Source organism: Acinonyx jubatus, chromosome E4 (genome assembly GCF_027475565.1).
Source record: "Acinonyx jubatus isolate Ajub_Pintada_27869175 chromosome E4, VMU_Ajub_asm_v1.0, whole genome shotgun sequence".
Lineage (NCBI taxonomy): Eukaryota > Metazoa > Chordata > Mammalia > Carnivora > Felidae > Acinonyx > Acinonyx jubatus.
Window position 1 is genome coordinate 50,865,370 of NC_069395.1, and position 25,439 is coordinate 50,890,808.

A 25,439-nucleotide genomic window follows, 5' to 3' on the forward strand; every position below is an offset into this window, starting at 1 on the left:
GAGTCTTAGAGGATTCAAAAGTTAAGCCAGCTTGACAAAAACCCAACACAAATTAGCTTAAGCAAAAGGAGAATTTACCAGCTCACCTAACTGGAAGATTCAGGGCTGGCTGGATCTAAGATCTCAAATGACATTGTCTGGGCTCCCTTCCCCCCTTCCCCCGCCCTCTTTGGTTGTTTCCTGCTGGATGTTGGCATCATTGTTTTTAACTGTGGATGGGATTCCTCCATAGGGTCAAGGGAGATGGCTATGGTCAATGCCAGGCTTATGTGATCCCTCTTTGACAACCCCATTAGAAAAAGAGTATTTCTTTTTCCCTTTCGAAGTAAGATTCTGATTGGCCCTGCCAATTAGCCCATGTGCCCAGCCCTGTACCCATCACTGTGTCTAGATATGGAACTTGGGTTGGCCAGGTCTAGGTCAGGTGTTCAGGTTAGTGCCTGGGTTGGAGGATGGGCAGGTTCTGGTTCCAGAAAAAAAAAGAAAGAATGAGGTTGAGAAGGGGCAAAGTAATAAATGCTACAGTCTACCATAACGGTACCTGCCATCTTATGGCACACAGTGGGAGAAAGATTTGGAGCAGGGGTCCCTTCCCACTTAATCCACTGATACATTAGGCAGATCCTAGTCTTCAGTGGGTGCCAGAGCTTGGGGTCATTTAACTGCCCCACTTTTTCCCCCAGATCAGGCAAGCCCTCCTTGCTCTTTTTATAGGCTCCTATCCATCAGTGCTCTAAAAAACTTCTTGGGGCCACTTCTTAATGCTCCTTCCTCCAACCAGTGCTTGGCTGAAACTCTAGCCTTCCTGTCTATATGGCAGTCAGCCAGCACTCCAGGACTCTTTCCAGACATCACCTCCATTGTGCAATGAGGTCACCAAAGTCTGCTGAGTCAGGCTGGGACTGAGCCCAAGCCCAGCCCTGGCTTTAAGAAGACAGGGACTTCTCTATCTCCTTGTGAGGGTAAGCTTTGGAGCTACATTACCTTCATGGTCATCTTTAAGAATTCCTTTCTCTACCTTCTAGAAAATGAAGCCCAAATCTTGAACTCACCCTTTGTAAACAAATCCCTCAGCCATTAGGTCAATACATTCCTACATTATTTGAGCTGGAAGGGAATGGAATGGACAAGTTATTAACTCCAACCACCCAACTGATGTTTGGATCTCCCTACAATGTCCTAAGAAGTGGCCATCCTTCCTGAGTTGTACCAGTTTTAAGAAGTCTTCATTATCAGGAAACTCTGTTGGCAACTGCTTCTGTCTTCTCTTTCCTTCCTTCATGGGCCCTAGAAGCAACACCTAGCTCCAGATCCTCACTTTAGAGGTCTGGAAGTCAGTCCCCAAGGTAGTTTCTTCAGGATGGTCTGAATATTTGTTTCCTGATTTGTGAACTCCCTATGGTCAGGGGCTGTGCTATAGGAGGGGGCACAAGGCTCCATGGGAGTCTGTGGGACATTTTCCAAATACTCTTGTCCTCCCTTCTCCAGTGTTGGGACTTTCTGACTGGGTTGAGCTGCTTTGCTTCAGGGGAGCCAGTTATTGCCAGGGCTGCTGTGCCTAACATTCCTGTACCCCCTACTCACATATTGTCACTCTTGGACCCTCTAACTATAGGATGTGGCAGTGAATGGTCTTTTAAAATTATGTATGAGGATACATAGCTCATAGTCGGGCTTTTCTGCCCAGGGGAGGGTAGAGTCACAATAAGATAACATGAAGTGCCCAATAGTCTCACCTTTGCTATGGGGAAAAAATTGGGGATGAGAAAGATAAAATAGGCCATTTTCTTCCCAAATAGTGTCTCTTAACTGGAAGAACCTTTATTCTGTGCACTCTACTCTCTTCTTCAACCTAGCAGGCTTAGTGGATCTTAGAAGAACCCCCTTGGTCTTGTCAGATACTTCCTGAAGGAGGAAAGGGCAATAATGTATAATTCTACATAACTGGGTGGCCACGGAAACAGACTTTGGGAAAGGAAAGAGGGCAGGGTCAGAAATTATGTAAAACGATGGGTTGGGAAATAGGAAGACTTGCTCAGGACAAGTTACCTGGATTAGATGGGCTTCAGGGGTGGTGATTAAGAATCTAGATCTTTCACATTGCTCTTCTTCTCTCTCTCTCCTCCTTGGACAGAGCCCCAAGTCCATCACACATCTTATTAGTGTTTACACCAAACTTCTTTCCTTTCTTTGCTCACTGCATACATGTTGGCCTTGGTTGGGAAGAGAGGACTCCCCATGGCTATTCTGGACTTGTCAAGTCCCAAAGAAGAATACTAGATTCCCTTCCCTTTTCTGTCAAAAAGCCACAGCTGCACTTCCTAAGTCCCCGTATCCAAACCTCAAGTTCTGGAAGGGTGAATTCTATGGGCTGACCATGGTGTAGTTTTTCTTTGGGAAATTACAGCATGGTGCTTAACCACCTGATTCTCTGGAGACAGCTCAGTGCTTGAGGATAGGCTTAATTTGGTCTAGAAACATGGATGGAGAGTTAATACCAATCCAGAGAAGGACCTGGGGGCTGGGGTGCTAGGTAAAAAATTAAAACCAGGGCCAATGATTAGCAGCTTCCAGGGAGGAGGCTGTGACAGAGGGGCCTTCTCTCTCAGCATAGATTGGAAGCTAAGGAACGAACAACTGATCTCATTCCTGATATTATCTTCAACTAACACATGATTTGAGCTGTTATGAGCCAATCAACAAGTATTTTGTGGATATCTACTGGATACCAAGCACTTTAGCCACAAGGACTAAGGAAGTATAAAACTTGATCCAGGGACCAATGAAATAGATTTAGGATTCTTTCTTTACTCTTCCTAGTTTTGTCCCCCATTGATGGCCTCCATCCAGCAACTATCAGGTCCATGCAAATGTCTCCAGATCTATATCACCAACCACAAGTCTCTAATCTGAGCTCCAAAGACACACTCCGACCACTATTTAGACACCTTTATGATCCCAGTCGGATATGTCCAGAACCAAATTCATCTATCAACCTCACTTCCCCTTCATCCTCCCAAAGCTGTCCATTTTCCAAAGTTTGACACCCTTCTGCCTACAGTGATCTTTGACTCTTCTTCCTGTGTCCCACTATTTTTCATGACAACTTGGATCTTCTTTTTTCTATGTATGAACTTCCTGAGTGCCATGGAGTGCATAATTTGGCTAGTTTCCTGAGCCCCCATTATTTAAGGTCCAGAGGAAAAGCCACTCTTCTCTGGGCTCCCACAGCACTTAATCTGAATCTTCCTTTTAGCCCTTTCTGTATTTGTTCCCTCTTTCAAATAGGAGTCTCTAATGTCTTTGCACTTCTGAAATATTCCTACATCTCAGTACATTGAGTAATTACACATTCACCTAAAACAATTCTGCCATTATGAGTTCCTCCTTTTTTTTTGTACTGACTACTGCCTTCTTGTGGCCTTCTCATCTAACAGATCACACTTCCAGCTTTGTGTAGATATCACGTCAGTACTCAGTTACTGTATACATTTTATTGAATCACCTTATGAAATCCTGTGTGCACTTCCCAAGGATGAGAGGAGACAATGTGGTGCTTCATAAAGAGGATGAGTTTAGAGTCAAATAGATGTGCATTTAATTTGGGCTCTACACTTAACTAGATGTGTGACCTTGATCAAGCCACTTAACTTTCGAGCCTCAGTTTTCCCATTTATAAATAGAAGGGTAATGTTTACCTTGAAAGGCACATGCTGTGCCTTCTGTTTAACTCTCTTCCCCACTCTTTGCTGAGATAAATTCTCATTCTTCAGGCTTCAGCTTAGATGCCCCACTTCTCAGGAGGGACCCTTGTCCTCAAAGATCAGGTTGGCTATTTTCTCTATGTGCTCATTTGTTACGTTGCATTTGACCATGTCTCAGCATGTACAAACCCTGAACTGAGTGGTCTTCCTTGCCCCTCTCCCACTTTGAGGAGCTGGAAACTCCATTAGGACCATCATTTGTTAACACTCACATCCCATCTTTGTCCTACTCCATTCACTTTTGATCCAAAGAAAGTGAGGAAGAAGTAAGCCACGTTAGGTAAGGAATTCACAATTCTGAAAGTCTGAAGAAAATGTCAGCAGCTCACTGCATGCTTATTAGCTGAATGCTTTGCAACAATTCAGATCATCAAATTGCCAGCTCCATCCCAGTACTGTGTTAGGCACTAGGCAACAATCTGTTTTTGGTACAGAAATCGAGTGATGTGTCTTCTGAACTGATTTTAAAGCCCAGTGGTTTCCAACTTCATGAGATTTACAGCCAGTTTTGTGTATGTGAAACTACCCAAATCACCAAGAGGATTAGTTTTCTTAGAGAATTCTCATCAGTATAGCAATTTCCACAGTTTGTTTGGCACCTGTAGTTGTAAATAATTTATTTTAAAAACTCAGCCGCATATAAATTTATTACACCAATCTAGACACTTTATCATAAACAAAAATAATGGTAGCTGTGCTTCTTTCTTCTATTAATTTCAGATGCTGTCACTTCCGAAGTGTACATTTATTGTAGATAGAGGTTAATAACATAAGCTCCAGGGTCAGATGGTCTGTATTTTAGCCCCACCTCTGTTATTCGCTGTGTGATCTTGGGCAAATCATTATTTTCCTCTGTGCCTCAGTTTTCTGGTCTATAAAACGGCAATAGTAGCATCTGCATGCTAATTATATATATTAAATGAGCTAATGCATGTGAGGGCTTGTAACAGTACCTGTGAAATATTCTATAAATGCTAGCTATTATTATTTGCTAGGAATAAACATAAGTAAAGTGTTTTTGCTATGATTATCTTTAAATTCCCTGCCAATTCTACAGTTCTATGTCTCTATACCATTCTAGTCTCTCAGCATTTCTATTCAGTAGGGAGGGGGCAGCATTACCCACATTTTACAAACAGTGAAATTGAGCCATAAGACGCAAAATGTCCAGTAAGCGAGTGGCGGTCTGAAACCAGAGCTCAACTTTGTAGATGTAAGTACCAGGACTCTTTCCAGGAGGTCGTGAGACTATACGCTTAAAAAAGAGTATAAGACATCCCTTAGGAGCCTGTGAGAAGTGACCCCTTGATGGCTCTTCTCTGCTGCAGCTCTCCATGGATGCTCAAAGAGGTTGCTTCTCTCTCCATCTCTGAAATGCTCTCAGGCTGCAGCTTCCCATATATTTCTTTCCCCAGCTTTCAAAAAAGCCATATGAGGGTATTAGATGAGGTGGTGACTAGATACCTTCTGCTTGGTTGCCTATATTCCCTGCCTCTTTAAGCTGTCAAATTCTGGGTTGTCCTCAGTACAGACACAGCTCACCTGGCTGCAGACTCTGACTCATCAAAGGGTGACTTTCTGCTGAGTTAGACCTTAAAGCATTTGAGAACCCCTGCCCCCCAACTCATCTTTCAAAACATTCTCTCCCCAACCACTTTCCCCCACCCCATTCCACCCTTTACTTCTGCAATTGTGGACAAAGAATCTGCAAAAGCTTCTGTCTTCTCCCTCTTCCTCTGCCTCCCTCTCTCTTCCCATCTGGGTTGGCCAGAAGGAAGACTCTGGCTATACAGGACCCTATCTGTGCAGAAGCAGCTCCCAAGAGTTTGTGAGTACGAGATTGCTCCTGTTTCTGAATCTGGACTGTTCAAAAGGACTCAAGATGTTTTTCTTTTCTGTCCACTAGGGGGCTGCTTGTAGGGGGATGGAAAAAACGAAGGCTTAAAAAAAATATATCATGCTGCTGAAATTTCAGCAAGAGGGGAAAAGAGAGAGCGCGTGAGAGAGAGACAGCAAAGCAGTCCCAGGCTTCCTTGTCTCTCACGTCAGAGGCAGGAACCTACTGTGCTAAGGCTGTTGGCTCAACACGCAGAGACCAAGAAAGGCACAGACACAGAGAGCGAGAGAAGAGGGGTCCCCCCTGACCCAAGGAATTACCACCAGTGGAGTAAAGCCACCTGACTTTTTAATCTTATTTTTGTTGCCTCCTCTTTCTCCCTCCACTCTAGCCCTGTCAGCCTGGGTTTCATTTCTTTCGTGGAGCCTCCTCTCTTCCTCCCAGAAAAGGAGGAAGGGAAGAAAAGGGAGAGAGGTGGGTTCTCTAGGTGAGCGCATCAGCTGGTTCCAGCTCTCACAGACAAGAATTCTCTTCGCAGGAAGCTCCTCTCGCTCCCCTGCCGCCCACCCTCAGCCGGGTAAGTCCAGCTCACTTGCTCCTTCTATTTCCTTGCTAGCGTGATTTCAGCACCACGGAGAGCTATGAGATGCATTTTGGTTCCTGTGTGTCTCTGTGTTCCTGCAAGGAGCTTGGCACTAAGGTTACATCTATCTCTCTGCTGCCAGTCGAGCCGGGTTCTGCGTAGGGAAAAGAAAGGCACAAAACTGTGTCTACTGAATTAAAGGGGGATGTGGACTCTGGCCTTCGGGTGTGTGTGTGTGTGTGTGTGTGTGTGTGTGTGTGTGTGTGTGCTGTTGCATAAGATAGGTGAGGTCTGAGCTAAATTGCCAGTGGGTTTCTGCGCGTCTCCGTGTAGGGCTGCTCTTTTTCTATGTAGATAAGAGGGAGGGTTTGGGGAATTAGCCATGCACCTTCTTTAACTCTTTCCAGACAAACCACAGAGGGAAAGTGTTGCAAAGGAAGCCTGAGGGGGTTAAGAGTGGGGGTAGAGTTAAAAGTTATGCTCCTCTGTGAGAGCTTGGAAGAGGTGGCATTTTAAATGTCAGTTTCCCTAGGATCTCCGGGCTGTTGCTGTGGAGAGAGCCCACTCTGACCTTTTACTTTCTCTCCTGGTGTGAATCCATGGCAAGTGGGCAGGTGCAACAGGTGAGCATCAGGTTGGGGTGGTTTTGGGGGCTGGGATCCCCCTGACTTCGTGGTGGTAGGCAAGTGTCAGTGTCTTGAGCTTTACAGAGGTTGGCCAGTGTGGATTATACTACACTTACAAGGAGGCAGGATGTACTCTCCACTTTTTTTTTTTTTTTTTTTTGGTCATCTTTGACTATGTGTGGTTGGAAAGAGGACAAAGTCTGTTCTGTCCTGTTTTCTGCCAGTGAAAGATTGCTCAGGAGAAACGTTTGTCTCCTTATGTCTGGGGAAGCAGAAGTGAAGGTAGACCTGTCCTGATGTAAATAGGCTTGAAGTAGTGCCATGTCCTCCAGTACTAAGAGGTTCCACAAACGGGCTCATCATTACTCTAACTTCACTGCTACTTTTTTTGGGGGAAGGTACTGCTCTGTCTCTTCCACTTCCTGTCCCTCAGAAATATGTTCAATCAAGTCCCTGCATCTGCCTTGGTCTTGCCTTGGTGACACTATCTGCCTGCATCCGCTGTCCTTCAGTCTTACCCACAGCTGCTTGGGTGGGGCCATCCAACAAGTGGTGTTGGGGAGTTCTTTCAGCCATCTATGTCTCCATGAAACCAGCATCCCAAGGGGAATTTTAAAGAGATGTGGCTCTGGTAAGAGCAAACCTTGCCTTGAACTGTCCTTTAATTATCTAACCTTTTGGTCACTTTCTTGAAGATGACAGAGTCAGTGGGGGGTGGTTTCACTCCTCCCAACACCCAGTGAACTCTAGGGTGGTGACTCTGTGTTTTGCTTTTAATTCAGCATTCTGGGCCCCTTCTCCAAACCAAAGAAAATACTCTCTGCCTCTGGCTGGTGAATCTTCTGGGCAAGAGACAGTCCCGAGTAAAATGGCACCACTGTTTTTTTGTGTGTGGTTTTGTGTGGTTTTTTTTTTTTTTTTGTTTTTTTTTTACTATGCTTGCCATTGAATCCAGAAACCCCAGCATCTCCCTAGATTGGTAGGAAGTGGAAGGCAGTGAGCAAAATAGTGAAGTCAGAGGTTTTAATGGTAGGGAAAAGAGATTGAAATAGATAAAGCAAAGCATCAGAAACCAACACTGACTCATTGATATTTCAACTCTCCCAACTCCTGCCAACCTTGAAATCTTCCAGTTTGAACAAGAAAGTGGATAGATTTCTACATGACATATCTCTGAAGGTTTAAAAGAAATTCATGCCCTTGCAGTGGACCTTATCCAAAGCCACCATTTATTACTGAAGTCACCATACTTAGTGGTCATTATGTCATTAATGCCCTTAAATTCTCTCTGAAAGAAGTGCTCAGTGTCATTACTGGGCCCATTTAATAAATGGGGAGACATAGGCAGTTAAAGTGCTAGGCTAGAGGGTAGCAAAAGCGGAACTAGAACTTCTGGTCTCCTAGTATTTCATCACCTGAGAAATGCAGAAATGCTCATGTGAGGGAGAGCAGGGATGTATTGCTCTCCAGTGGACAGATTTGCAGCTGAGACCTTTTAGTGAACTCCGTGTGGAGCAGTGGCTTCTCCCTGGTGAAGAATGAGAATCAGCCAGGAGTCCCAAGGTGTTTCTGTACTTAGGTTCTCAGCCAAGAAGATGGCCAGGAGCCAGGTGAAGAGCTCCCTGGACTTACTGTAGAAAGAGAATTCCAGGCTGGTGGCCCCTAGGCTGGACTGAGGTCATGAAACTGATTGCCACACTCACGTTGCCCCAGAAATCCCAGTTAAAGGGACCCTTCCAGGGCACATGGTCATGGATGTTTTGGTTTCAGATGTCTGATGATTTTCCCTCAGCCTTCTCTGGGAGCAGCTACACTGAGTCCTCTGTGGCTCGCAATGTGGGGAGGATGACTGGAGAACAGGAGAGGGATGGGTTCTGAGCACCTACAGAAACTCTTAAGAGAGTAGGTGACTGGACACAAGTCCACCGCACATACAAAACCTCTGCTCCCCTGGCAGCTGCAGCCCTCACATCTGGCCAGCATTTGGGGGAGAAAGCTGCTGCATTCTCATATTCGGCCCTCATTCATGGAGCAGGGGAGACTCTGCTGGTTTGCCCCTGAGATCTGGGGGAGATAGAAGATATCAAGAAAGGTGAAGGGAAAGAAAAGGTTGGCATCCTGCCCTATTTTCCACAACTGTATGTTGCTATCTTTTACCTGGAGAGTGCCACTGATATGTATTTTTTTAGTTCAGGTATAGCTTGCATATAATAAAATGTACTGATCTTAAGTATTCATATTAGTTTTGACAATTGAATACATCCATGTAGCCACTACCCCAAACAAGATATGCAAGCTTTCTCTTGTGCTTCTTTCTGATCAATCTTTCCATCCCCCAGCCCCATCACTTTCTGACTTCTTTCACCATGATTTTCACTGCTACTTTTTGCTGTGGAAATACATTGCTTAATGTGATATTTAATGGATGTGTCATGTAGATTATAGTAGAGTTTTACAAGAACATTTCAGAGGTTTGAGTCTGTTGTTACTGGGTAGGTGGCTGAGAGACTGGGGAGAGGGGTGCATTCTTCATCCGAGTTTATAGTTGTGGTTTTAGGAAGTCAAGTGGTCATTTCCAGTGTGTGAGTGTGTGTGTGTGTGTGTGTGTGTGTGCAAGCCACAATCAAGTCCTAATAGGAACCCTGGAAGCCTCTGCAGGTCCCTCCCTCAGAGCTGACCTCACTTATTTGATGGTACAGTGCATGGAGATGATATTGAAATCTCTATTAAAAACTTGGAATTTAGCATTCAGGTGGCTGGTCATGAGTCATCCCATTTGGCACCCCCAGGGGCTGGGGGTCAGGTGAGGAAAGAGTACCTGTGTGAGCTCACTAGGGAAATGGAGAGAAATTCACTGTGATAGTGCTTACGCCATGAAATTCAGCTCCATCCACAAAGGTCTTGGCTGAGAAGGTTGCTATTTCTCCTTATTTAAGAGTGGCTTTAGAACCAGAAGATACTGGGGTGACTCATGTACCACGATACCCTCCTAGCTTCATCCAGGGATGTCCATCCTACTCCCATCCGCAGTTGTAGGCCAGGATGAAGAGACTCTCGTCTATTTTTGCCATGAAGAAGCAATGAAGTTATAAGATTTTGATGACTTTGGTGGGGAAAAAATACACACACACACACACACACACACACACACACACCCTATGTAATTAGTCTTGACACCTTGCCTGTCTAGTTTTCTCCTACTCTGTATCTGTAGAAGCTCTATGTTCAGGGAATGTTGGACAGAGATGAGGCATTTTGTGCACACTTTAAGTATGAGGTCCTCAACTAACAGGTCAGAGTTTCTGGCAGATCAACCAGGAAATCAGAGTCTCCAGTGGGCCTCAAAATTTGTCCAAGTAGGTGGTAAAGCAGTTTACATGCACAGTGGGCAAATATAGACTCTGCCCTCCTTCACTGAGAGACTTAACCGAGCACCTTCTTTCCAAGGTCTGCTGCTTTCTGGGATTGCCTACCTCAGAGAATACACCTAGCTGGCTCATTTATGGGAAGGGTCCTTCCCAAGTTGGCTCTCCCAGGCAGGATCCCTCAGGGCGAAGTAAGTGTAGGTTGCTAACCCGCTGGGCCATGGCAAGTCAGAAGAGAGTCACAGTGAGGATTTCTTAACGTGTAGGTAGAAGTTCGTGCAGAAATTCAGAATCCGAATGATTTCCACAAAGCCAATTCCAGTAGACGATTTGGGAGAAGTGTAAAGACGCACCTTTGCCTGGTTAACTATAGGCTGTGTTAAAAAAAGATCAGATGAGATTCCCCGCCTCAGTGGAATTTCATCATAAGAGCAAGTTCAGTGGGAAGGGGAAATTGGAATAGGTTTTTAAAGCTATTTCCAACTGTATATAAGAATCACTACATCTTTACCTTGAAATATGACTTTGGACTAGACCTGTATTGATCTATTTAGAACACAGCAAGTACCCAGTATGTCAGTTGGCAAAGGGAGTTTAAAGAGCCTTACCCTCTTCTCTTTCCCTTTTTTGTTCCTTGTGATAAAGTATACATGACATAAAACTTGCCATTTTAGCCATTTCTGAATGTACACTTCAGTGGCATCAAGTACATTTACATTATTGCACAACCGTCACCACTGTTCATCTCCGGAATGTTTCCATCTTCCCAAACTGAAACTCTATACCCATTATACAATAACTCTTCACCCCCCTCACCCCCAGCCCCTGGCAGCCACCACTCTACTTTCTGTCCTCATTAGTTGGACTACTTTTGGCACCTCCTATGAGTGGAATTATACCATATTTGTCCTTACGTAACTGGCTTATAACACTTAGCATAATGTTTTCAGCGTCCATTCATGTTGTAGCTTGTGTCAGGCTCCATTCCTTTTTAAAGCTGAATCATATTCCATTGTGTGTATGTACCGCATTTTGTTTATCCATTCAGCCATCGATGGACATTGGGTTGCTTCCTTTTATGCTTCTTTAAGTCTGGCCAGTTGCCCCTGCTTTACTCTCCAACCAAATGAGAAAGGGAGACTGTCCGGTCGTAACTCCCATGGGGGTTGAAATTCTTCCCTTATGAGGACCATGCAGATGGTTTCTTTGAGGCAAATCAAGGAGGATTAAGGGGGGGGGGTTGGTGCACTCCCCCCTCACCCTGCCCGTTTCATTTGGGTCTGGTTCCTGTACTCTGGCCCTCATTGTTAAGTGCACAACAGAAGCAGTTCAAGTAGACTGGCATCCTAAACTCTCCTCTATACCCCCTCCGGAAGGCCCCAATCTTACCCCAGAAAGATACCGGGAGACAGTGAGAGACATATCCCTCACCCTTGGTGGACACATTTCTGGGTTCTCCCCAGCTTATGCATTACAAGGTGAGACTCCAAAATGAGATGAGGAGTTCTGGGGTCAGCGACAAATGGGCCAACAGACTCATTGCAGTTTCCTCAAGGATCTTAGCTCTGATCTTCTAGGGGACCTCTGCCCTCAGAGCAGGGCACTGCCAAGCTCACCTCCACTTGCCTCTTATAATAACATCTTATGCTTTAGCTGTTGATGACTCAGTAAAAGGTTATTACCAGGACTCATGAGGAATTCATGGTTCTTCCAATTTGGGTGTGTCTTTATCATACTGTATGGTATGAAAGAGACAAAGAAGGAAAAGCCTAGACCATTGGTCCCAGGACAGTATCAACCCAGAATGGCTAATGTTTGACAATGGCTTAGCAACATCTTTGGGCTAGAATTTAGTCTTTGATTTTACTTCACCTAAAAATTCGCATTTCTGGGCCCTGGCAGCTTGGATCTTTCTATTGCTTAATGACAACACCAGCCAACATTGAGTGAGTGTTTCCTATGAGCTTCAACCAAGTGCACGGCACAGAGAAAACCCTTAATAAATGTTTGCTGTTATTACTAATAATAAACACTTCAAATGCTTCGTGTCATTTAGTGGCTAAAACACTGTGACGTATACTATTATCCCCATTTTACAGATGAGGAAACTGAGGCATGGTGACTTGTTCAACTTTTTACAGCTAGGAAGTGATAGAGCTGGTTCAAAGCCTGTGCCTTAACCACTTTCTTGTGTTGCTTCTATCATTCATTTGGCAATTAATGATGTCTCCATTGTGATTCCTCTTAAGCATCTTGCATTATTGCTAATCTTTTTTTTTTTTTTATATACAGTGTAGTTTTAATGAGTTAAGAACAGGGCTATTCCCATATGCTTCTCCACCTATTGCTAATGTTTATACGTAAAAATCTAGGTGCCTCTCCACCTAGACTACTGATTCTCTGAGGGCTAGGAGAGCCCAGCACAGGACCAGGCACATAGCAAAACTCAATAAAACCCTTTCTCACTTGCTGTTGGTTCAGCTCAACCTAAATACAGGAGTTCCCATGCTCGTTTCCCTAGTTTAATAATAATAATAATAGTAATAGTAATAATAATAATAAATAATTACTATTTATGGGGTGTTCACAGTGGTCCAGGCACTCTACCAGGCTGTGCAATACAGTAGCTCACTTGATTCTCACAACAATGGGAAGAAATGGGGGTCACTGTGTGAAGGGCTCTGTGCCGGATGCCATACATACCTTCTCTCATCTAATTCTCACAATAACCCAGGGGGAAGGTGGTCAAGGCAAACCTCCTCCAGCCAGGGAGAAAGGGAGACCCTGGTCGTTGCACAACTTGACTTCAAATAGCGGACAGAGCACACAGATGAGGGCAACAAATCTAACTTCAGAGAGGCTAAATAGCTTGCCTGAGGACACAAAGCTAGACGATGGCAGGACTGGTTTTGAACCCAATCTTTTTGAAACGGAGCCCAAGTTCTTCCCCTGTTGTCTGCAGCTTCTAGTTTAGCCATATCCCGCCCCCCCCACCACACCCTCCCCCTCCACCTGGGCCACATGTTCTTCGAGAAGCAAGTCCTGAGTGTTATTACCAGGAAACTTGGCTTCAAATTCGTGCTCCACCACGTCTGACCTTGTGCTCTTGGGCCATCACTTAACCTGTCTTAATCTGAGGTTCCTCATCAAAAGCCTCTCTTCCATCCTCCCACCCTAAAAAAAGCCTATAGAAATCATCATCTCATCTTTAAGGAGTTCTTATGAAAAGTAAATGGGACAGATGTATGGTGCCCAGGACAGCACCTGGCACAGAGCATGAATGATTGAGCCACTTGCTAATTCCTGAGGTCTGGGGCCTGGGTGCAGCCTGGGGTACCTGTGTTTCAACAAGCTAACAATGATCGGGGCTGACCTGGATTTTACATTCTCCTCAAGCGCTAATGGTCTGGGCTGGCCCTTGTTTTTATCACCTTGATTTTAAGAGCACATGTTGGCCATTTTTTCTTCTCCTTTAGCACCACCAGCTTGGCAGGCTGATATTTATAAATATCTGAAAGATGCCTTTTGCCAATTAATTAATTACCTGGAAGTTGTCCTGGATTAAATTAATTTGAGCCTTAAGGAGACACTGGATTTTTGAGCCCCATTCCTCACTCTGCTGGGGACCGCGAACATTTGGATTCCTTTTCTCTTGCCTTTCCCTCCCTCCGGATTCTTCTGCCATTCTGAGTTTTATTTATGAAACATTTTCCCTTCCCTTATAATTCTGTTTTCCATAAGAAGAACATCCAACAGCCACCTCCTGGCTGGGGTAGAGTAATTGTTTGAATTTTTTGACGGTGTGCAATTTCAAAGGCTTGCGTTTATATAGATTACCTTGAATTTATCTCCGTGAGTGTATCGGGAGAGAAGCCGCTGCCTGCCACATGAAGTATCGTAAACCCCGTAGCCACAGAGCGCCTGCACCTGCGTGGACGGTCTGTTTATCTAAATGGATTTCTGTAAAACACATACCTTAATAAATGGGGTTTTGCCAGCCTGTCCAGCCTACACTCAGGTCAGCAGTGGAGTCCGGGCCAAAAGGACAGGTGCGGAGAGGAAATGGGCCCACAGCCCCACGCCCCTCCACCTGGCCAGCTGTGGCGGGGGTGGGGGGCGGTGGGTACTTGCAGATGGGAAGAGGGCGTCCCCAGAGCAGAGCGCCTGCAGGCAGAAGGGGCAGGGCCCCGAACACTACATGAGGACCCTGCGAATGGTCATGTCGCAAAGGGCAGAGGCCATGCTGTCCATAAAGGGGTTGTCTCCTCACGGTGACCTAGCCTGTGCCACAGGGAGCTAGAACTTATAAACCTAGCCATAAAGCCTCCCGTTCAAAGCCGTATATATTTATAGAGATATAAATGAAGTTTAATGCCGGTGAAACTCACTATAAAAGCAAAAGACTTCATCTGTATCTATACTTCAGGTGCAGAGCAGTTCGGGGCCCGCTGCCTCTCTCCCGCTGAGGGCAGCACGGTGCGCGCACCAACTCGCCCCCATGTGGGCCTCCTGCGGGGCGGGAGAGGCAGGTCCTCTGGCACCCGCCAGCGAGGCCCCCAGCAACTGCGCCTTCCCTTATCTCTGAGGGCTGTGTAAAAGCAGCGAGAAAAAAAGAAGAAAAGGAAAAAGCACTGCCAAAATCAAGCGGCTTCAAACAGTCAGGAGTCTGGCTTTTAAATAAAACAATTTGAGGAAGGTTGGCTTTTCATCCACCTCGGAAACTGCCAGGTTTCTGCTCCTCGGAGCTCCAGGTGGGATACAGCGATGAGATTGCAAAGCCGGTGCTGCCCTGCCCCCCACCTGGCATGTCATTGCCCCTCTCCGCCCCCCCCCCCATGCCCGCCTTGCATGCATCGCATCACTGCCCACTCTGGGCTGGCAGAAATGTTCAGTGAAACCCTGACAAACAAGCATTTGAATCTGGCTGTGTGGCCTTGGGGAAGTCACTTGACTTCTCTGAGCCTTACTTTCCTCAAACCCATGAAATGGGACAAAGGTTCCTACCTCTGAGAATTTCTGTGTGGGTTAAAGGAGATGTCATTTTCTGCATGAAGGCTCCTAATGGCCCTTAGCACATCGAGGGGCTTCAGCCCATACAGTTCTCTTTTGATGGAGTGTCTATGGCAGAAAAGGTGTGTTTTGAGGGTAGACGGCAGGGGTCATGCGGCTACTTTGACATATATTCTCCCCAGGGGGCAGGGGAGGTGGCTGACACTTGGTTGTACAACAAGTGCAGTGGGAAGACGGGCAGTGACTTGAATGCTTCCCTCTTTTCATCTCGTTACCAGCTCTCCTCAGTCTTGCACAGGCCCCTGGGCCCGAGTGCCCGAGGCAGCCGCTCAGGGGCAGGTTGACTGACCGAATACATCGCCCCTGGAGTGGGGCCTGTCTGTGTTCCTATGACTAGCTTCCTGGAAAGCTCAGAGACAGACATGCTGCCCACGTGGAGTATAGCTCCCCAGGGAGTATCTTTGGGTTCCTAGGGGTGCCTTTCCACACTTGACCCTCACGAGGTCAGCAAATCATGCCAACAGCATGGGTTTCATTCCTGGGTCACCCTCCATCCAAGGGAGGGACCAAATGGAATATTCTGGAGGAGATGAAAGGGTGCCGTTGATCCGGACCCTGATATGTTCTGAGTGGGGGTGGGGAGGAGACCGATATCTGTCAATCTCTTATTAAAAATGGTCTGAGGCCGTGCAAGAGTCATTAAAATGCAGAGTAAGAGGATGCCATACGCTCCTCCCCACCCCCGCCCCCTTTTCAGTTGTGTTTTATCAGCTTAATTTCATGAGAATGAAAGGCTCAGGCAGCCATCCTTGGAGACTGGGAGGGAAAAAAAAGTCAAGTCACCAGAGAGGGCCTTGCATGGCTTCCCTGGCAGCCTCCTCCCTCTGACTCCACCGGGGTCCCCTCCCAGCCTCCTACAGCACTTCTCTGTGGCTGGAGCCCAGGAGACAGTGAACAGTAACGGAGTGCTCTCTCTCTCTCTCTCTCTCTCTGGGCCCGTGGAGACCACATTTGACAGGCCAGGGATCCCACCTGACATCCCAGTTCTGCCACGGGGGGAGGGGAGAAAACCTGGGAGGAGACCCCACTCCTGCTCCTTGAAATGTTTGCCCTTTTCCTTGTAAGTTCTTAAGGTCAAATGTTGCTAACGGGATTATTTGCCCATGGCGAAAGGCTGCTAGGAAGGGAAAGAGCCTTTTCATTTCTGAACGTTTATGTCTTACCCCAGAGTTATACTCAGCAGTTGGCTTGAGCAGACTTTGCAGGTGATGAGGTAGGAATTGTGGGGAGCGGTTACCCAAGATCTGCTTCCAGGATCTCCTGGGTTCATAAATCACCAGCTGGATCCAAAAAATGCTCCCTGTCGATTTTTCAGTAGCGTAATAGTTGCTAACACCTACACGATAAAAACGACCGCAGGGCAAAGATTTAAGTCCTTCACATGTAGGAACTTTCTAAATCTGGACAGTCACTTTTTGAGTGAGGTACTATTATTATCCCCCTTTTACAGATGGAAAAACTAAGGCACAGAGAGATTGTTTAATTTGCCCGGAGACCTGCAATAAATGGCCGCGCCAGGATTTGAACCCAAGAGCTCTGTGCACTTAATTACCATGCTGTGCTGGGTGTCACTCAGACACCGCCCGGGTTCCCCGCTGCCAGAGACAGATGCGAAAAACTGGAGAATCATAGTCCTCACAAGCTTGGTCTGAATCACAAAGGTTGGTTTAAAAATAAGACCAAAGCAGTCACTATTTCTCTCGGGGGCTTGGTGTTGTCTACTCCCCCTCCTTTGGGGAGTCATTCTGTTTTTTCAACAAAGCCTCATCTAACTCCTTCAGGATGAGAAAAGAATCCAGCTTCAAGGCAAGTGAGTTTTCTTAAATGCATTTTCCTTCATCCGATCTCACAAGGTGGGGAAGGTGGTGTCAATTCTCATCTATCCACAAAAGCCTCATTCACTTTGTGGTTTCTCCACTTTGGGGATTATCTGGGCCACAGTTGTAACTATTCATTCACTTGTGGGCTACTTCTTTCAGCTCTGTGCTGTCACTGTACAGGATGAAACTCCTGTAATGGATTCTTGAACGATCGGTCCAGCTGGGAGGGAGTACGGCAGGCCGATGCAGCAAAGCCCGATCTGTTCCTGTCGAGCCTTCTTGTTCAGCTGTGGGGATGCAGACTGAACACCAGTGGCAGCCAGGACCACCGAGGGTTACAGGGGAGGCAGGTAGTGTTGGCCAGGGGCATAGGGCAGCTCGGTGTCGCCCAGCTAGATCTCTGCTCTGTAGTCAGAGGTGGGCATGGTGGAAGAATGTTGGCCCAAGGGGTGGGTGGGCTGTGAGGTGCTTAAGAGCCTCCCCCACACCCGAAATGTGCCGGAGCCTGTGACAGACTGAGCCAAGAGGCAGATTCATTCTGGAACAGAAGCACTGGGGACAGGGGAGGCCTGAGCACCCCGATGCGGGCTTGGTTAGAGGCTGGCGTTTAGGTCTCGCATTGAGGCTGAGCCAGAACTTGGGGCGAGTGCACATCCCAGCTTTGGGTGAGGTGATTCAGGGCCGAGACTCTATCCCGAGCTTGGGCCAACCATCCATAGGCAGGAAGACACAGAGTGAGGGAGAAAGGGTATCAGTGGGTATCAGTTCTTTTTTTTTTTATGTTTATTTACTTGTTTATGAGAGAGAGGAGAGAGAGAGATTGCTTGCATAGGGAGGGGCAGCTCTGTAAGCACAGAGGCGGACACGGGGCTCGATCTCACAAACTGTTGAGATCATGACCTGAGCTGAAATCAAGAGTCGGATGCTTAACTGACTGAGTCCCCCAGGCACCCCAAAAGGGTATCTGTTCTGAAGATAGTGGACCTGAGCTTAGACTCTGGCTCTGCCTAGCTCTGCCCCCTTAGAGAAGTCACTTAACTTCTCTGAGCGTCTATTTCCTTGACTCTAATGTAAGGAAGATAACACCTCTTAGGAATTTTTGTGAAAATTGAATAAGGTAACATCTAGAGTATACTTTATAAGTATTCAGTAAATGTTGATTACCTCTCCCCAGTAGCAATAATTTCTTACACTGTAGTTGTGCTTCATAATTTTCATAGGACTATGATATATTAATATATTTGGCCTGCACAACCCTTTGTGAAGGTCGACACAATGACTCTTATTCATTACTCCCATTTTACAGATGGGGAAATTACTACAGAGTTTCAGTGGCTTGCCCAATATAGCACAGGTGGTAAATGACAGAATTGAGATCGTGAATCTTACACTTTGGGTTTAATCATTTTATAGCCCTCTCTGTTGTGCTGTGATTGGGCTGGTAATTGAAATCACAAAGATCGAGAAGATCCTCTGCCCAGATGCCCAGAGGACAAAAATCATCTTCCATGAGCTCTGCGGCATCTCATGGGAATTGGACAGGGCTTGGGGTATCCCTTAAAGGCTTTGGCACCAGGTTCTCAAGTCCTTTCAGTTCTCAAATGTGTTCTGGAATAACTCCCTTGGTAGATTAATGCTTAATGCTGTGCCAGCCAAGTTTCCTGTCTGTGTACCAGATCATCTTGGCTCTCCTGCCTCCGCCAGCCAGCCATCTTGGGAACCTGAGTCACTCATGACAGCCACTTCGGGGACCAGCTCCCACCAGCAAAAGAACATAGAGCCTATGTCCACCAGGCAAGTAGCCTTGAATGTTACCTCCACAGAGAAGCCCGCACTAATAATTGTATCTAAAATAGCCCTCCTTGACACCAAAAGCAAAGGCAACAAAAGCAAAAACAAACAAGTGGGATTACAAAAAACTGAAAAGCTTTGCAGAGCAAAGGAAACCATCAACGACATGAAGTGGCAATCTATGGAATAGGATCAAATTATCGCAAACCATACATTCAGTACGGGGTTAATATCCAAAATACTCAGGGAACTCCTACAGAGCAATAGCAGAAAAAGAAATAACCCAATTAAAAATGGGCCAAGGACCTAAACAGACATTTTTCTCAGGAAGACATACAGATGGCTAACACGTACATAAAAGATGCTCAACATCACTCATCATCAGGGAAATGCAAATCGAAACTACAAGGAGATCTCACCTCACACCTGTTATAATGGCTATCATCAGAAAGATAAGAGGCAGCGAGTGCTGGTGAGGAGTGGAGAAAAGGGAGCCCTGTGCACTGTTGGTGGGAGTGTAACTTGGTGCAGCCATTATGGAAAACAGTATGGAGGTTCCTTAAGGAATTAAAAATAGAATTACCATATGAGCCAGCAATTCTTCTTCTAGGTATATATCCAGAGGAAATGAAATCGGTATCTCAAAGAGATATCCACACGCTCATGTTCACAGCAGCATTATTCACAATACCCAAGGTATGGAAACAACCTAGGCATCTGTTGATAGATGAAAAGATAAAGAAGAAACACACACACACACACACACACACACACACACACACACACACACAGAGGAATATTATTCAGCCTTAAAGAAGAAGAAAATCCTGTCATTTGTGACAACATGGATGAATCTGGAGGATATTATGCTAAGTGAAATAAGCCAGACAGGGAAAGACAAATAGTGCATAGTATCACTTATTTATGAAATCTAAAAAAACAAAAAAACAAACAAAAAAAAACCCCAACTCAAAAAACGTTGAACTCATAGAAACAGGGAGTAGCAAAGTGGTTGCCAATGGCTGGGAGGTAGGGAAACTAGGGAGAGGTTAAAAAATAAAGAAAGAAAATAGCTCTCCTTGTCACTCTACCATTTTGTTTCTATTTATCATGCTTATCACCAGCCAGCATAATACTTGATTATTTTCTTGCTGTTTGTCTCCTTCCAATAGAATGCATACTCTGTGAGAATAAGAACTTTGTCTTATTCACAGTTGGGTTCCAAGCCTGGAACACTGTGTTTACTAAGTTGGTTAAATGAATGAACGAATGGGTTTTCATCCAGTATTCTCTGTTTCTGCAAGCCATTACTAAAGACCCACTCTGAGATAGGCATTTCCTTTAATGGCTGGAATTGAAAGAGATGTGGCTCCCTGTCTCTGAGAACATCTCAATCTGGTCAGGGTGGAGGGGAAGTCACAAAGACAGGTAACTACCTCAGAACATAGTGTCTTGTTAGTGATTATGAGGGTGAGGGGATGGGGCGGAGGCATTGCTTGGGGTACCCCATTAACCAGAGAACGAACAGCATATGCTAAGGCTGAGGTCAGAAAAAGGGCATGTCAGGAGGTAACTGAGAGGTGGGATGTAGCTGGAACACAGGATCACTGGATCGTTGTGCTGGCGCAGTGGGAGATGCTACTGAAGAAGGAGATTGGGATTTGGGGCTCCTCTCAGGATATCCATGGGGAGAACGACCAGCTGCGTAGGTGCTCTAGGTCTGACTTTTTAAGCCACGTTGGAGGATGCAAGCTTGTCGCCTCTTTCATCAGATATCTAAAGGCACAGCCTAACCAAATTTTATTTGCCATTGTGACGTTCTTTTCTAATAACCATATCCTTTCCTACAAGCTCTCCAGGGCGGAGAGCGATGGTGGGGACTTGGGGGGGTGGATGGGGCTGCTAGACCCCTCATCGCTGACAGAATTGAGGGATGCCGTACTGCTCTCATTTTAGAAACATGAGGCCAGACTCTCAGCCGTCCATGCTGCTTTCTGCACTTCCTCCCGTAGAAATGACACCATTCCGGTTGCTAATACAGAGGCTGAAGGCGAGATTGTTGAGTGAGAATGAGGACTAGAGAATGAAACAAAGAAAAGTCCTGAGACCAGAAACCTTGAATGCTCATTCTGTTTCCTTTAGCTGTGGCTTGTTTAAGAAAATTGTCTGTTCTGTTTCATCAACTCCTTCTCTTCTGGAAAGAGGATGTGGCTGGAAGGCTCCCATTCCAGGGCTCCAGTCCGGGAAAGGGCTTCCCTATTGATTTGTGTGTCAGCAATTCAAATGGGGTTATTTATACTGTGGCTGAGCACCTGATAAAAATGTAAGTTATTATTTAAAAAATCCGGAAGGGAGGAAAAACTCATCAAGGAATAACCTCATATGGGAAGTGAAACAACAGCCACACACAGTTCAAGGTCCTTAGGAAGGGGGCTGGGAGACTAGGGCTGTGAGGATTGCCAAGATGTATGTCAAGGCCCTTGCCTTTCTCCTTTTAAATGTCTCTCCCTCCTGTCCGAACACCCTTCCCGGGCTCTGCAGCTCTGACTTCAGACACTGCCTTCAACACTCATTAGCTGTGGGGCTTGGGCAAATGACAGAGATTTCTCTCTAAGCCCTCCTATTGCGTAAATAGGAGGAGACAATGGCATCTCAAATACCACATAGGCAAAACTCTTGGAGCAGAGCTGAGCGCATAGTAGGTACTCCACAGACACTTGTATCCAAACCCCCTTCTCCCTTTGTAGAGCTCCTATTCAAATTCTTTCTTAAAAGCCATGCCCTACAGCCTATTAAAATCTGATTGCAGCCAGCTGCTGTCTTACTTGAAAGGCTCTGAGCCACTAAATCACACCTATGCATAAATGATTGATAATGAATTAATAGGTTAGGTGGTGGCACTTATGGAAAGCAGAAGGAAAGGAATTAAGGAAGCTTTAATAGCAGAATGTCAGAAGCCAGCTACATGCCTCTGTAGGGATATTTTGGGCGATGGGGCTCCTGCAGTGTCCTTTCAATCATGCCGTTAGGAAGCTACCTCTCTGGTCATTTGTAAGGATAGGTGATACACAAGTCAGGGGAGCAGGGAGTGGCTCTCTCTAACTTTGATGACAGCGTCAGATGCCCATCCACTTACGCAACCGTGTCCTTGCCCTTGACAGTGCCGTTACCTGCACTTTCTCCGCAGTCCTGCTCTCAAGCTTCCTGACTCTGGCCACTCATCTCTTTCTTTTGCTCTCATGCTCCAGACACAGCAATTACAGAATTGCATTGACATCTCCAAGCCCCTGGCCCTGCCTCTTTTTTCACTATCCATTGCCTCATGTTACCGGGCTTAGATGCGGTCCTGTGTCTTTGTCCTTAGTCTCTTGCAAAAACGTTTCTGGACTTTGTGTCCCGACAAAACTCCAAACTGGTTAAACTCACCTACTGGTCATGCTTACACGCTGAGGAAAAATAGTTGTGTGGACTGTTGTTGCTTCACAGTTATGACGGTAGATCTCAAGGAAATACGGAAGACAGTCTGGCAGTTCCACAACTCTTTCCTAGTGTGCTTACTTTCCACTGTCCCAAATGACAAGTTTACATCTCCTTTCTCCAAAAACTGCCTACTCCCTTTTTAATTTCTTCCAGATGATGACCTTACTGGTATTTTGCAGCCAGGAACTCCCTCACCTTCCTGCCACTGACCACACCTTTTGCTGTCACTGTGGCCATCCTCTCAGTCTCCCCTCCTCATTCCTGGGTGCAATGCCCCTGCTCTGTGCAAAGGCCGGCCCCCTCTGTGTTCTGGACCTCATCGCCTCATGCTTCCTGAAGACTTTGTTCCTGCCGTTATCACTGCCTCTTTCTTGAATCTCCAATTTCTCCCTCACTACTTTATTTTCCAATAAGCATGTAAATGTGCTGTGTTATCTCCGACCTTAAAAAACATGAAGCTCCTCCTGATTCTACTCTCCTTCCGGTTTCCACTCTATTATTCAGCTCTCATTGACAGCAAAACTTACCGAAAGCCTTGCTGCTCTCAATTCTCACCTCTATTCTCTCTTCATCCAGTCAGGCTTCCACCCCCACAACTCCTGAGAGATGGAAGGCACAGTGGCCTTATGTTGTCAGAGCTCATCATCATGTCTGTTACTTTGTACTTGACCTCTCAGCATCATTGGGCAATTATTCCATTCCTTAAACCATGATCTTCCCTTGGCTTTGGGGACTTGCACTTCTTAGGTTTTCCCTCTGTTTCAAAGGGCCTTTGCTGGCTTCTCTTTCTGTACTCAATCTCTAAATGTAGAGAGCTGTAGCGTTCAGCCATGGGCCTCTATTCTCTGGCCCCGCTTGCACCTCAGGTGTAACTCATTGGTATGAGTTATACCACTCGTACACCAATGGCTAACCAAATCCATGCCTTTAGCTCTGACATTTTTCTGGAACCCAGCTTAGAGAACCCAGAAGTCTACCTGGTATCTCTACTTTGATACTTTATAAAGCCCTCTATCTTAATATGTGCAAAGAGGATTCTTGATTCATTGATGTCTCTTCTGGTGTCTCTGTTCTCAGCCAAAGGTACTATACCTAGCTACTAGCTCGAGTGACAAAACTCTTTTTTTTTTTTCAATATATGAAGTTTATTGTCAAATTGGTTTCCATACAACACCCAGTGCTCATCCCAAAAGGTGCCCTCCTCAATACCCATCACCCACCCTCCCCTCCCTCCCACCCCCCATCAACCCTCAGTTTGTTCTCAGTTTTTAACAGTCTCTTATGCTTTGGCTCTCTCCCACTCTAACCTATTTTTTTTTTTCCTTCCCCTCCCCCATGGGTTTCTGTTAAGTTTCTCAAGATCCACATAAGAGTGAAACCATATGGTATCTGTCTTTCTCTGTATGGCTTATTTCACTTAGCATCACACTCTCCAGTTCCATCCACGTTGCTACAAAAGGCCATATTTCATTCTTTCTCATTGCCACGTAGTATTCCATTGTGTATATAAACCACAATTTCTTTATCCATTCGATGGACATTTAGGCTCTTTCCATAATTTGGCTATTGTTGAGAGTGCTGCTATAAACATTGGGGTACAAGTGCCCCTATGCATCAGTACTCCTGTATCCCTTGGGTAAATTCCTAGCAGTGCTACTGCTGGGTCATAGGGTAGGTCTATTTTTAATTTTTTGAGGAACCTCCACACTGCTTTCCAGAGTGGCTGCACCAGTTTGCATTCCCACCAACAGTGCAAGAGGGTTCCCGTTTCTCCACATCCTCTCCAGCATCTATAGTCTCCTGATTTGTTCATTTTGGCCTCGAGTGACAAAACTCTTAAGTCATCATTCATTCCCCTGTGTCCTCACTCACCACTCCATATTCAATCCATCAGCAAGTGCTGTTGACTCTATCTCTAAGGAATTTTTCAAATCCTTCCTTTACTACAAATGCTCTCACTTGGACCGCTGCAAAACCCCCCGCTGGTATTCCTGTGTCCACTCTTCTCCTGGAGCCAATCTGTACCCAAAACTAAAGTGACCTATTGAAAATTTAAATCAGATGGTTTTTCCCCCTGTCTTACAATCCTCCGTTGATCTCCTTCACACTTAAAATAAAATTAAAATGTTTTACCGTGATCAACAAAATCTTAGTTATCTTTTCGATCTCCGCTTTACATCTCCCTTTACTATTTACTCTGTGCCACTCATACTGGTTAATCAAAAATGCCAGACTCATCACCTCAGGACTTTTGGGATATCTGTTACCTAGAATTTAGAGAAATCTTAGAAAGCATCTAATTCAACTTTCTTATTTTATCAACAAAAATACTGAGGCCAGAGTAAAGAAGACTCATAGCGAATTAGTGGTAAAGCCAGGACCAGCCAGATTTCTTTCCATTAGGATGTGCTGGGTCGTCGCTGCCCTCTGAATGCTTCATCACTGTCTCATCTTGTGAGTTGTAGAGACCTTCACCTCAGTAAAAACATAGATTTGGTTTAGTCTCTGTTGTGATTTTAACCAGGTGCACGTGGCTAACTCTAAATACTGTTGTGAAAATTGTACTCGTTGGAAGCTACTATGCAGAGATTTGGGATTTTTACCAAAAATCTCATAGATCCAAAATTTCTGGGCAATATATGACTCCCTGGAAAAAAAATTCACCATATCTTGACCCCATATGGACTGGTTAGTAGACAATAGGGTCAAGATATCTTTAGAGTTCCTTTGTCATTCTTTAAGCAGGTCCCTTATCATGACCTGGTCCCTTCCTCTAGAGTTATCTTTGAGTTGCGTGGGGGAAAGGATCTTCATTTCAGTGTAGTGTAGATCTGTGGCCTCTTCATGCCCTTATTTTTGCTTGGCTGTCACTTCTTACATGCCACATTGGGGCCCATTCAAGCCGATTTCCTCAGGCCTGCCTTCTTCCACCTCTCTGTTGATTTGCCTATAATCAAGGGTTATTTGTGTATCAGATTTACTTCACTGAAAAACAGCTATTGCTTTGAAGGATTTCACATCGCGCTATCATCTAAATTATTTTGGAAAAACAAGAATATTTAAAAAAATGGCCAGGCTTTGTTATAATTTCACATTTTCCTCT

The 25,439-nt window shown here is 45.5% G+C and overlaps 1 protein-coding gene across 1 annotated transcript in view; it reads left to right on the forward strand.

The window, feature by feature from the left end:
• Positions 1 to 5,618: 5,618 nt before the first annotated feature.
• Positions 5,619 to 25,439, forward strand: part of TNR (tenascin R) — a 405,370-nt gene continuing 385,549 nt past the window's right edge. Inside the window, exon 1 of the mRNA XM_027074262.2 lies at positions 5,619 to 6,178. The gene's annotated coding sequence lies outside the window, so the exon portion shown is untranslated. The remainder of the gene's footprint in view (positions 6,179 to 25,439) is intronic.